Here is a 13,564-nt window from a genome sequence, read left to right as displayed (position 1 = left end):
AGTGGGGGTGGAGGGGGGGAATAAACATGGGGAAATAGTTTTACTTTGTGTAATGACCCATCCATTCCCAGTGTCTATTCAAGCCTAAGTTAATCGTATCCAGTTTGCAAATTTAATTCCAATTCAGCAGTCTCTCGTTGGAGTCTCCTCCTGAAGTCTTCCTGTTGAAGAATTGCAACCCTTAGGTCTGTAATCAAGTGACCAAAGAGACTGAAGTGTTCTCCAACCGGTCTTTGAATGCCATAAATCCTGAAGTCTGATCCGTGTCCATCCACTCCTTCTCGCAGAGACTGTCCAACCTAACCAATGCACACGGCAGAGGGGCATCGCCGGCACAGGATGGCATACATCACATTGGTAGATGTGCAGGTGAACGAGCCTCTGATAGTGTGGCTGGTGTGATTAGGCCCTATGATGGTGTCCCCTGAATAGATATGTGGACACAGTTTTACAGATGGAGAAACTGAGGCAAAGAGAGGTTCGTTAACTTGGTCAAGGCCACAAAGCAAGCAAGTAGCAGAGTTGGGATTAGAACACAGAGGCTCTTAACGCCCAGTTCCATGTGCCTGCCTCAGAGGAAGACCATCGTTCCAGTCACTGGTGTGTTGCTGTTGCCCCCAGGCCTTCTCTTCACTTCTGCTCCCTCTCCCTAGCTAATAAGTCACAGAGGCGCTGCTTCAAAAAGAAATTGTGTGAGTGAATTTCAACCCTGTGAAGAATGAGTTGGTTTGAAATCTGATTGAATGTGTTCAGTGACTCCTTGAAAGTAACACCCTACAAGCAGGACTATATTCCAGTGAGAAGTAGAGCTGTGGAAGTATTTTAAACCTAGGAATCTGCACTCAGCAGAAAACGCTTTCTCCCTCAACCATCAGGACAGTCACTGAACTGGAACTACAGGGAGAAGAGAAACTTAACACACATGCTAGGGCAATGACCTGTGGTCCATACCTAGCAGGAAGAAGTAAAAAAGCTGAAAAAATAAATTAGGCAGCTGTAACCCCAGTGACACAGAATTCTTTGTGTTTGTATCTGGTATCTAGAGAGCCAGACGCACAGAAAGAGACCACAGAAAAGTTCCTGCTGACAGTGAATGCTGTGACTAAAAGAAATTGAAATCGCCAAGCAGTTTAAATATTCCATAATGGGAGAGCTGGTTGAATAAGAGAGTAAACTTAGGAAAAAAGAAGAATTTGAGGAGACCTAGTGTCAGATTCTCCTCTCCTGTATAGCCGCGTAAGTCAGGATTAACTTTACCAAAGTCATCTCGGAGCTCGTCTACACATTGCTTTAGCCTGTACTGGCTGGAGTGTAAATTCTAATGCACCCCAGCATGTTGCGCTCTAACTGGCTTGCATGGACTCTGCTGGCACGCACTAAAAGCTCCCTAGCATGTTATTGTAGAACTGTTTGAAATAGAACTACATTAACACACGCTAGGGAACATGCAGTGTGTTCCAGCAGGGTCCACGGGGGTCAGTTCGTGAGGACCATGCTACTATGGACTAAAATTCACACCTCTCTGGTGCAGACTAAAGCACTGTGTGTAGGCCTTGGATGAACAATGAAAGAAAACAGAAGTAAGGAAAATGAGGTTAACAATGGACACAGCATAAATTCATGAGTGGCCTTGTAAATAACATGTAGTTAGTAGATTAAAGAAGAGTAATGTGTGATAAGCTTGCAGCTGCAGTTTTGCTTACTAGAAGACTTTGCAGCTGGTGGGCAGTTCATGATCTGTACAGGGACTGGTTACAAAAATTAGTCGACCAATCATAATGTGTGTGAAATGGGGTATTAACCAATAGTATTACATGTAAGTGTGTATATAAGCTGTTTCATGATTTTGTATGTTGGATGTGTGGTTATACCCTGTACCAACCTGCTACACTTGAGCCTGTTCAACTCAAGTGTAGTTTGATTGAATGCCAAAAAAGAAACCACAGTGATGAATCTGGAGTTGAACTGATTTCTTGGGTTGCAGAGAACCAGATGAAGTATTCTCCCAGAACTGGATGAGGTGTTTTGGATAAGCCCAGTGGAAAAGGTCTCAGAGGGAATCCCAACACTGTGTAGACAAACCTTAAATTTTCATAACTTAGGGGGAGATTTTCAAAGACACAAATGGCAGTTAGGTGCCCTTTTCCTAAGAACAAGGCCTCTTCAGAGTCAGGTGTCTGATATTTGTGCCCGTCATTATTGGCCAGATTTTCAAAAGAGCTCCTCTCTCAGCAGCCGCCACTGAGACCAAGAGGAGCTGAATACTCTTGAATAGCTGGTTGTATTGCTCAAAAAATAACCTGGTCAGAGTCAGACCCCATGGACCTCATCTGTAGAGGTATATTGACATCATCATCAAGATCCTCTCTGCTGGAACATGCTTTGATACTAAGGGTGAGTAACATCATCATAATGTGTATGTGAATTCTAATATTTGTACATATTATTTAGCATCATGTAGTTAGTTTCCTCCTTCTTTTGCCTTTATCATCCCTACATTTTAAAAGCCGTCTACAGGAGTAAAGTAAATGCATTGAAACTGCATTAAAGATGTTTCCTCTATATTTTTTTTAAGAGACAAGTAAATCTGGACATGGATGTTGCATTTATTTTTGTTGTATGGATATGTGCCTGACTAAGTAAGTTAAAAGGAAATTAAGGGTGGTGCCGCAAGTATTCCGCCCTCAGTTCCCTATTCACCTATTGTAATGCACTCTTGTATTTGAACTCAATAGCTTTATCCACCCATCTGCACTATGGTTTCTATGCTAAATTGTTTTAAGGGAGATCTTTAATATAACACACACACATAGTTATTGAACGCTTGGTGCATACTTCAAATTGTCCATCTGAATTAGACACGTTCCTAAAATACTAAGTTCTGATTTGGATCAACTTTCGAACTTCTTCAGAGTTTGCGCCGTGTCACTCTGTGATAAAGCTGTAGGGCAGTAAAAAGCTCAACCAGATCTTAAGATCCTCAAAGTTCAGAGATGCTTGGTTCTCTAGTCTTCATTTAGGTTCATCTCTACCATGAACATACAATGGCCAGAAGGGGAAGATAGTCAGTGCATCGCTGGAAACCCTATGTCCCCTAAAGATTAGTGTCAGTACTTGAAAATACCTGCTGCCTCTGTCAGCAATATGGATAGAGTAGAACCTGGCTCATTTATACTCTACACACCCAATAAGTTGTGTGCACACATATATTGTCAGTAACATTAAACTAGTTCCATGCCTGGGACCAATGAGATGCCAGTCCCTTCACCACAAACTTCTCTTACTGCACCACCCTTTATCCTGCAAATTGACAGAACTAGTGGTATATCTGCCAAAGAAATGCAGTAAAATACAAACCATCACATGTATAAAATCGTTTTTATTTTTTGACTTTTCTTACATTTCCTTTGCCTTTTCTCATTTCTGTTCCCCCTTTTCTTGGCACAATTTCCCTCTCTTCTTTCTCTTTATTATCTCATTTCAATCTATTCAGTCTCTCCCTGTGTCTTTCCTTCACTCTGTTTCTGAAAATTTCTCTTCTTCTTCTCTGTTCTTTTTACAGGTCAGAGCCATGCATGTATTAATTGGCCATATTATAATAAATAAGAAGTTGGATTGCATCGTATTCTTTTAGTGTACTCTGAGCATAGCATATTTTGATGTTAACACCTCTCAGTTCCTTCAACTGACGAGAGAAATTAAAAACACAAGTCTGTAATCGTTTCACAGTTTAATTATAGCAGTGGTTCTCAAACTTTTGTGCTGGTGACCCCTTTCACATAGCAAGCCCCTGAGTGTGACCCCCCCCTTATAAATTAAAAACACTTTTTTGTACATTTAACATCATTATAAATGCTGGAGGCAAAGCGGGGTTTACGGTGGAGGCTGGCAGCTCACGACCCTCAATGTAATAATCTCACAACCCCGCCAGGGGTCCTGATCCCCAGTTTGAGAACCTCTGAATTAGAGTAACTCTCCTCCATGAAACTATATGTGCCATCCTAACAATTAATTCTGGGACAAACAGACAAGCATGAGAAAAAGAAAACAAAGAAAAGGAAAACAGGACCTATTAAATAAACTGAATCATCTAGTTCCTTTATGCTGAATCACTGATTGTCCATTAAACCTTCTTCCTGATCGTCTCATGGCCATCCACTTAGGAAGCAGCTATTACATACACTGAGAGTACATACAAGTCCAATTAATTCTTCAGGTCCACTCATGTTGTCCTTTCTTCAGTGGCAGTGTCCAGCAATTATAGGTGATTATAGAGTTCTTTAGTTTCAGAAGTATTGGCTTAAGTACAATCAGTTGAAGATCAATACAGATTTCTGGCCAGATGTTTAAAGTTCATGGCTGTAAGAAAGTGGTTCTATGATTCTTTGTTGAGGGGAAAAAAAATTAAAACCTAACCAAATAACTAAAACAAAGAATAGCACTCTAAAAGAGAAAATCAAAGGAGGAAAAAACAAACCAGAGACAGGCAGATTGTTCTGTGAATACTTAGGGTAGGGGTGGCCAACCGGAGTCTGAGAAGGAGCCAGAATTTACCAATGTACATTGCCAAAGAGCCACAGTAATACGTCAGCAGCGCCCCATCAGCTCCCCGACCCCGCTCCCACCGCCTCCCACCCACTGGCAGCCCCGTCAGCAAGCGCCTTCCCCTCTCTCCCCGCACCTCCCGATCAGCTGTTTCATGGTGTACAGGAGGCTGTGGGCTGGGGGGAGGAGCAAGGGCACGGCAGGCTCAGAGGAAGGGGTCGAGTGGGGGCAGGGCCTGTGGCAGAGCCAGGGGTTGAGCAGTGAGCACCCTCCGGAACACTGGAAAGTTGGGGCGCCTGTAGCTCCAGCCCTGGAGTTGGTGCCTATACCAGGAGCCGCATATTAACGTCTGAAGAGCTGCATGTGGCTTCGGAGCCACAGGTTGGTCATCCCTGACTTAGAGCAACCTCTATGCCACTTGTTTACATAGTCTAAGGCATATTGGAAATTTTGTTCACCATTTCTTTGAACCAAAATGTGCAACATTCATGATCAAATTGGATAATTCAACTCATGATTCTTGTAAACTTGGCAAAACTCATTTTGTAAGAAAGCAGGCTTTCTGCAGAAGTCTCTTCTGTCTTGCTTGATATTCATTTAATATGGCTGGCGTGCCCCTTTTATCATATCAGTAGTATCCCCTATAAAGAAGGGTGGATTGGATAAAATAAGAAATGGACTGGCTCTCTGACCAAAACATTGAAACAAACCCAAACCTTTGGTAGGATTAAAATAATGTTTGTATAAATACCTTGTCTTCTCAGTCATCTCCAACAGATCATTCGCCATGTCTGAGGAGGTCTGGCAATCTCTGGAAGGTAGGATGTTGCCTCAGATCTCTTGAATTCCAGGGATTTCCTTGAGTCACAGTGGGGACAATGGCATCTGTGACCCAAGTCAGTTTTGGAGCATGCCTGACTGATGCAAAACTCTGCATACAAACTCAATTGCTTTGTATGAATATGAGAAGAAACTATAAAGTCAGCTACACCTTTCTCCCACTTTCAGTCAGGAAGGAGCCAAGTGTTTTTAAATCTGGGCTCCATGGATCTAGCCAAATAAGCTGCTTTTTCTTTTGCAGAGGAAGACAGGGAACAGATTTTAAATGGCCTAAAATTTTCTCTTGGAATGCTTATCTACTGTTCTCTCTCCTTCTTCCTCTGGCAATATGCTCTACCACCAGCCCACCTTCAGAGCCACAAATGTATTCTTTTCTTTTATAAAGCTTAGGGAATTAACAGAAACAAAATCATGGGACTTGGGTGAGCAAGCAATTGCATAGGGTGAATGCAAGTGGCAAACTCGCACGGCCACCAGTTTGCAAACAATCTGAACAATTAGTCACAGTGAAAAATATTGTAGAAACCACAAGAAAGGAATGCCTTCTCCTGGACTCGACTGTTGCTTTAAGGCACTGGCTGGCTGTCCAGGAGCAGGAGGAGGCATCTTGCACTCTAAATGTCCCCTTTACACACCCACTCAGGGGGCTGTTGCAAACTCGATGTTTACACTGCAATAAAAGACCTGCTGCATGGCTACAACTGGCTCAGGATCAGCTGACTCTGGTTCATGGGCTGCAGGGCTATAAAATTGCAGTGTATACTTCCGTGGCTCGGGCTGACTCTGGGCTTTGAGATTACATGAGGGGGAGGGTCTAAGAGCCCAGGCTGCAGCTCGAGCCCAAATGTCTACCCTGCAATTTTCAGCTGACACGGGCTCTGAGATTGGTGCTGAAGGTTTTTTATCACAGTGTAGACATAACCAAGGTGGCCATATAACACCTCGTAATTGGTGACCCTACTTTGTAACCACTTCTGTCAAGCCTCACTATCCTTCAGTAGCTCCTCTTTTCTTCCTTTGCTTCAGGGGGCTTCCGGTGGGTGGGACTGAGTATCTCAGCTCTTTCTCTTTTGTAGCATAGGATTAATGGATTCCTTACTCTCCTTTGTATGTGGAGCTGGCTGGAGGCTCCCAAACCTCTGGGACTGGTTTCTCATCTATGCCTGCTATGCATGGTTGATAAGAGAGTGTTACCTGGGACTGGTGATTTGGACGCTCTGCCTCAGTTCAGCTAGAGGTAGCAGAGCACGGGGTCAGTGTATTTCTCACTATTGCAGTTGTTGACCATGAAAAGCTGTCCTCTTTGGCCAAATAGTGCAAGTCTCAGCCTGTGGTGTTTATTGTTCCGGGCCAAGATTTCAGACGTAACTAATGGTTTTGGATGCCTCGGTTTTTGATTGACTAACTTGAGACTCCTTGAAAATCAGGTCACCTTAAGGTATTTCAAGTGAAGCACCCCAAATTACTAGTCCCTTTTGAAACTCATGCCCTTGAAAAATGAAAAGGACCTTTTTTTAAAATCAAAGTATCCTAGTCTTCTGTCATGCTCTCATTAAGCAGAAATCACAGGGAATCCATTAGTCTCCTATTCGCCTTCATTGCAGAATGTGATTTTTAGCTTCCATCAAGTTCTTTTATATTATCTCATGGATATCACAGTTTGCCTTGGCAGGCACCATGCTGTGACTTAATCTACCCTGGACCCAAATCAGAGGAGAAATAGGAGTGTCAAACCCCAAAATTAGAAATGATAAACTGATGAAAACAGAGGAAAAAAGGGGTTAGAAATATTTGTTCTGGGTAGAATTCAGAAAAGACCTTGGCTTTCTTGCTTTTGCAGAAGAGAGCACTTGCCACTGATTATGAGACAGAGTTGAAAAGCAATATACAAATGATTCCAAATATCAGTTGCCAGGAAGCAGATGACATGTTAAATTGCTGTGCAGATTGAGAGCTTAATTCAGAGGTTTCCTGCTACAGGAGTTGCCAGTATACAGCCATTTTGTCTTTTTTTTTTTTTTTTTTTTTTTTTTTTGGGCAAATTGGCTGGTTTGGACGGCTGTCTCCAGTAGTTTCTCCTACGCTTCCTGTTGTAGGAAGGCCTGTTTCCTGCAATGAGACTCCTGATTAGAGTCTGCCACTATTTTAGTCTGCAAAGGGTTATGAAACAGGTTTCTTGATTTTTGGGAAGCGAGGCCAAATCACAATAGTACCACAATAGAACATCTGATTCCTTTTGAGAAATCTAAAAAGGGCCACAGCTAAATTGAAATAATTGATGCTTAAAGTAAGTATTCAGCTGTACAGCTGAGATTTATTCATTTACTTTGAGAGACTTTATTTTTCCTGTTTGTTTTGTGACCAGATATTGTCATCTGTAGGTTACATTTTCAAGTATCTTCTAAGTTTGGTTGCCAACTTAAAATTTCCTAGCAGCCACTTCGAAGCTGATTTTCAGTGCTGCTGAGAAGCCCTGGTTACCACTGACTAGATGTCCCTGTTCTCCAGCTTCTAATAAGTGGGGATTCTTTTCTTCCTCCCTTTGTCTTGTCTGCTTAGATTTTAAACTCTTCAGGGCAGGGACGGTCTCTTACTATGTGTCTGTTCAGCGCCAGCACAATGGGCTGGTTGGGGCCTCTATTGTACAAACAACAATGGTAATATATAAACTGTAGGCGTGTACTGGTTAGGTGATGTGGGCAAATACTCACTGTAGGGACTAGGACGAGAGCACTCCAAATTCATCTTCACTTGTGATCAAAACCAGTGCTGAAAGATTGGTGTATTAATCTTGTCTAACCTCTTTTTCTCCCTCCTTCTCTCTTTTCCGCTGCTGCTAGTGAGGATTCCCACACACCTGAGCGTGGTCTCACCTTTGCTACAAATGACCATATAATGGGAACCCACAACTTCCCAAAGGCAAGATTTTCAAGACAGGAGTCACTTCAGGAGAATGGGCTTCCTATTTTTACGCTGCTTCAATATCAGATCCCCTCATTGGGGGCTGCATACTCCATTCCTGCCTTCCATAAAGCAATTGACCAATCCCGATCTATCTCCTGGCCTCTTATCTCATTACTTCAAGGTTTTGGGAGTATGAGATGCATGTTAACTTGACTGATATTGGACTTCAAATTTTCATGGATTTATAACAAAAATGACCTGTTTCTTTATGTCACTTCTTTTTCCTGACCACCTCCTGCTTTTTGTATTCTTGACTTCTTTTCTTCTTCCCCATCATCCTCTTATTCACCATTCCTAACATATTTCACACTTTTTTTCTTCCTTTTCTTCTCTTTCCCATTCAGCATCTCTTTTCCCTTCCCACCTCAGACAGCTGTAAATATAAATCTTCTCCTGTGGTCTCCTGGGTAAATTTTATAGGAAAGATACTTTTACTTTTCTTAACAAAACAAAATGAGGAAATTAAATGCAACACCCCTCTCTCCTGTTTAAATAACAAAAAGCCTCTGATGCAGGCCAGGAAATTCCAAGTTAACATGACACAGTTCCAAACTCATGCAGTTGTGGAAAGATAGTATGGCTGTGTGAGCTCTTGATAAGTGTTAACCTTCACTTTGATTTATCAGCATGGATCACCACCATGCTATTATTCAAAATGTAACAGAGCATACATTCCTTTGATACTATAACACACCTTTTATCAGGAAGAGATTAGGCTGTGTTTCTACTGCCCTATTTGCAACCATTCCAGCACAACAGATTCTAAAAATTTACCATAGTAATTTTTTTTATGACAATGTTGTAGTGAAAGGTATGAGTGACTTGTATGTTAAGAACCTTTGATGGATAAGCCTCCAGCTTATAAAAAGAGCTAATACTCTGTGCACTAGCCACTCCCAAACAGTCATTAAGGGTATTTGTGTAAGTTATGGTGATGAGCATGCCATAAGAACCTATGGAATAGAATAGGGACATCTGGAACACAAAGTGAGCTCAGAAAGTTCAAAATATGTGGTCTCAGTCAGCAAGCTGGGAGTAGTGGTTTCCCAGGTGGAAGGTGTAGGGGCTGAGGGAGGGGAAAAAAGACAGTTTGTTAAGCAGAAGATATTTGTGAGACACCCTGGAGAGAGTCTGAGGCTAGATGCTGCAGAGGTGCCTGACCTGAGCTTGTTGCAAGAGGAATTTGCCTCTGCTGCCATTTGTTACCGCCCTGTTCAAGGGAACAGGACTTGTTTGTTTAGACTACACTAAGAAAACACCTGGCTCTGCATCACAGAAAACCAACCTGCAAGAGCCTGAATTCTGCTACTGCTCAGCAAGGGACAACAATATTAACTGAAGCCTATTTAGGGCTCGTCTACACTGGCCATTTACAGCGCTGCAACGTTTTCACTCGGGGGGGTGAAAAACCACCCCCCTGAGCGCAGCCCGTTTCAGCGCTGTAAAGCGCCAGTGTAGACAGTGCACCAGCGCTGGGAGCCGCACTCCCAGCGCTGGTCGCTGTGCCTCTCGTGGAGGTGGGTTTTTGAGAGCACTGGGAGAGCTCTCTCCCAACACTGCGCCGTGACCACACAAGCCACATTAAAGCATTGCCAGTGTAGACTAGCCCTTAGGCACATTGTTCCTGTCTTTCTTGCTTCAGAAAGGCTCCTCCAAGCTTCATATCATAATGACCATCTAGGATACATAGGAATGACCAGATTTGATCTTAGATTGGTCTCTTATGTGGAAAATCCACACAGAATACATGAAACATCTTGCCGTTCTCATCATTGTGTTTCCATTGGGGAGAAGAGGGAGAATTTCCATAATATGGAGATCTCCAGAGATTTGTGCCAATCATAGGGCTTGTCGACACTGGCAAGTTTCTGCGTAGTAAAGCAGCTTTTTGCGCTCAAACTGCAGACGTGTACACACGCTGCCAAGCCACTTTATGTGCAGAAACTCCTCAGTTGCAGCGCTGCAAAAAAACCACCTCGACGAGAGCCATAAGGTTATGTGCGCAGAGGCTCCAGTGCTCTACTGCCAGTGTAGACGCTTGATTGCTTTCTGTGCTGTAATTGGCCTCTGGAGCTGTCCCATCATGCCTCAAGTGACCGCTCTGCTTGTTGTTTTGAACTCAGCTGCCCTGGTGACATGAGCCCCTCCCCGTTCAAAGCACGATTTCTGACAGCCTTTGTGTGCTGTGCTGATCTGCTCCGGGACACAAAGCAAACCATTAATGTGGAATGCTCAAGCTGTTGAACACAGAGGCAGAGGTGTGTGTGTGTGTGTGTGTGTGTGTGTGTGAGAGAGAGAGAGATTGCAGGGCAGAGAGCCCAGAGAGGGAGGTGGGGGCTGATGTTGGGGTTTCCCCCTCCCTCAGGACTGGTTGCTTCGTGCTGCTGTCTGAACTTACAAGACAGCATGCTGACTTACTCTCTGTCCCCCAAAACACACTGTCTCCCGCCCCATTCGCGCGCACACACGCCCTGTCACACTCTCCCCCCCCACCCCGACCTCCCACTTCAGTTGAAAAGCAGTTAGCCAATAGTAGGATGCCCATGGAACAATGGTATTGGGAAACCTGCATCATGTGATGCTTTGCCTGCCCCATGAGGCATTGCAAACCCTTCCCAAAGCACCCTGTGGCCAGTTGCACTGTGGGATAGCTACCGCAATGCACTGCTCTCTTTGCCATTGCAAGGGTTGCTAACGTGGATGTGCTCCAATGTCTCAAGGAGCACAGTGTGGACATGCAACAGCGGTTTAATTCCAGCGCTTGAATAAAAGTGGTATAACTTGTGGCACAGAAACTTGCCAGTGTAGACATACCCTTAGAAAAGGAACCACACAGAGACTCTGCTTCCTTGTGCCTTGGATCCCATCTCCCTGCAACTCTCTCCCATCTCCCTGTCAGCACAGTTCAGGCAGGGCTTCTTTTGCTGACAGTTACTCCTAAAACCTTCCCTAAAGGCAAGATCCATGGTGCAAAAAGTGGTCTTGCGGAGGACTTGTGCTATAGTGTTTTGTCAGTGGCCTCCTTGGTAGTTTCTTGGGGTAACAATGTGTTTGCTGCTCTTGTGTGCAGGCTCCCATTCTGCCTTTCCCATGCATAGATTCCCATCCCACAGAGGACCATCCCCAGTGTCTGGGGACAGATGCAATGATGCTGCCTTGGCAGCTGACCCACATTTTGTGTCCCCTGGCCAGGAATCCATGATGATTTTTGTCTCTTTCACCCAGGAAAGTAAGAGGGGATAATTTGGCCCATGGAACTGGGAAATCCTGGCTAGTCTATAAGTGCCCCAAAGACAGACATGGGGTTTATAGTGGATGATTATCTGAGTGAGTTAACAATGTGATGCTGTTACAGGGAGTTAGAAAAAAAAGACAAATGTTGTAGGTGTTGTAGAAATAGGAGCATTACATGTAACAGTTCAGGTCATTATTCCACTATACTCTGCATTGTCTAGGCCTCAATTGACAGCACTGTGTTCAATTTTGGACATCATCTTTTAACGCAGACAAACTGAAGAGTGTTCAGAGGAGAACAACAAATATGCTGAAAACTTTGGTAAATAATACCTGCAGCATGAGAAAAGATTAGAAGAATATATATGGACAAAAGAAGGCTGAATAGGCATTACTGTCTGTATGCATATTTAAGGGAATACAATAAAAAGGGGAATTGTTCTCATTAGTCAAAGGGGAAAGAACTAATGAGCCTAAATTGCTGCAAGGATGTTAAGGTTAAATCTTACGTAAACTTTTATGATCGTCATTGCCAGGATCTTTGAACAAGCTGCAAGGAAGGTTGCTGGAGATATTCAAGGTGAGACTTGAAAAACCCATTGATCATGGATAGTTTCGGAAGCATGAAATCAATTCCACCGTGATTCAAGAAAATGGATAGGTGAACTAAGTGACCCATGAGAAGACGGTCTCTTCAAATCTATGTCACCAATCATACTGTTTGTTTAACTTTTATTCTTTCACTCAGTTTGGACAGTAAAACTAGACTGGTCAGTTTCATGTTTGTTTCAAGTTTGTTTCTCCCTCTGTTTCTCCTGTATTGTTGTTCTTGGATTTAGAAGACTGGAGAGAAATGTTTTAATTATAACAAAACAGCTGTTTGTTTATGCAATGTTTTCATCGACTTTTAAGAACAATAATGAAGCATGTCTCTCTCCACTTAAAAATGTCTGTCTGTCTTTTTCTTTATATGGCCTTCATAACCATAATATTTACATTTTGAACCTCTTTGTAATTAACAGAATTTCTTGTGCTTGGATTTCCTAACTAATGTATTGGTTCAAAACAAGGGGGAAAACAGGCTTTAAAACAATACCAAGATGCTGATGTGGGCGAAGAATAAAATTTTTTCTATGAAAAAGCCTGCCCTATAACAATGATTTAGTGAATTTGTGTGGGAAAAAATTGAGTCAGCTGAGTACCGTACCTTGGAATTACAGTCCTGTTTTAAATGCCAATCAATATTTTCTGTTTGCTACCTTTTGTTTGCTTGTCTGATACCTGCCAGTATCTCGGGCTTGGCTTCCGTCCACTCTCCTATCCTTCCATATTAGCGTCACCAATCTTGGAATGAATACTTTGTAAGCAAGTAGACAAATACAGTGGGGCAAAGAGTACATGTCGCCATAGCCAAATGCTAACGTAAATCAGCCAAGTGTTAATATGTAGCCTTATCAGATGACTTCAAAGGTGTCTGAAATGTTACACAATGTAATACACTGTGCACCAACTTATTTCAGTCCTTGTGTTTGTTCTCATGGCAGGGAGGGGAGAAAAAGAAGCTTTGCCATTCACCATTTTTTTTTCTGCAGTGATCAGATACAAATCTCAGTCCTTGTATACAAGGCCTGGGATACTCTAGCACAGCCAGCAGGGCTAAGCTCCTTAGAGCTGCACTAGGAATTATTGTGGGAAAGTTCCATGGCCTGTGTTATACAGGAGGCCATACTAGATGATCACAGTGGTCCCTTCTGGCCTTGGAATCCATGAATGTGTAACATAAACCCCAATTTCTCCTGGCGCCAGTGGGTGTTCGAGCCCCTGCCTTCTCCCTTCCCCTATTGGACTCCTTCCCCAAATCCCTGCCCTGGCCCCGCCTCCTCCCCTGAGTGCGCCATGTTTCCGTTCCCTCCCACAGCTTGTTACACCTCAAAACAGCTGTTTCGCGGTGGCAAGTGCTGGGAGGAGAAGCGGGGACGCG

General features: G+C 43.3%; 1 long non-coding RNA gene across 2 annotated transcripts in view; it reads left to right on the top strand.

The window, feature by feature from the left end:
* LOC122465057 overlaps nt 1-13,118 on the top strand; it is a 71,596-nt gene extending 58,478 nt beyond the window's left edge. The window contains exons 2-3 of one of the 2 annotated variants that reach the window (XR_006289609.1): nt 2,233-2,394; nt 12,120-13,118. This is a non-coding gene — a long non-coding RNA (uncharacterized LOC122465057). The remainder of the gene's footprint in view (nt 1-2,232; nt 2,395-12,119) is intronic. The other variant, XR_006289610.1, reaches the window with a different exon arrangement.
* Nucleotides 13,119-13,564: the final 446 nt, after the last annotated feature.

The sequence above is a fragment of the Chelonia mydas genome, chromosome 3 (assembly GCF_015237465.2).
Source record: "Chelonia mydas isolate rCheMyd1 chromosome 3, rCheMyd1.pri.v2, whole genome shotgun sequence".
In the NCBI taxonomy this organism is placed as follows: domain Eukaryota; kingdom Metazoa; phylum Chordata; order Testudines; family Cheloniidae; genus Chelonia; species Chelonia mydas.
Note: the sequence above shows the minus strand (reverse complement) of the source record. Positions and strands in the feature narration are given on the sequence as shown.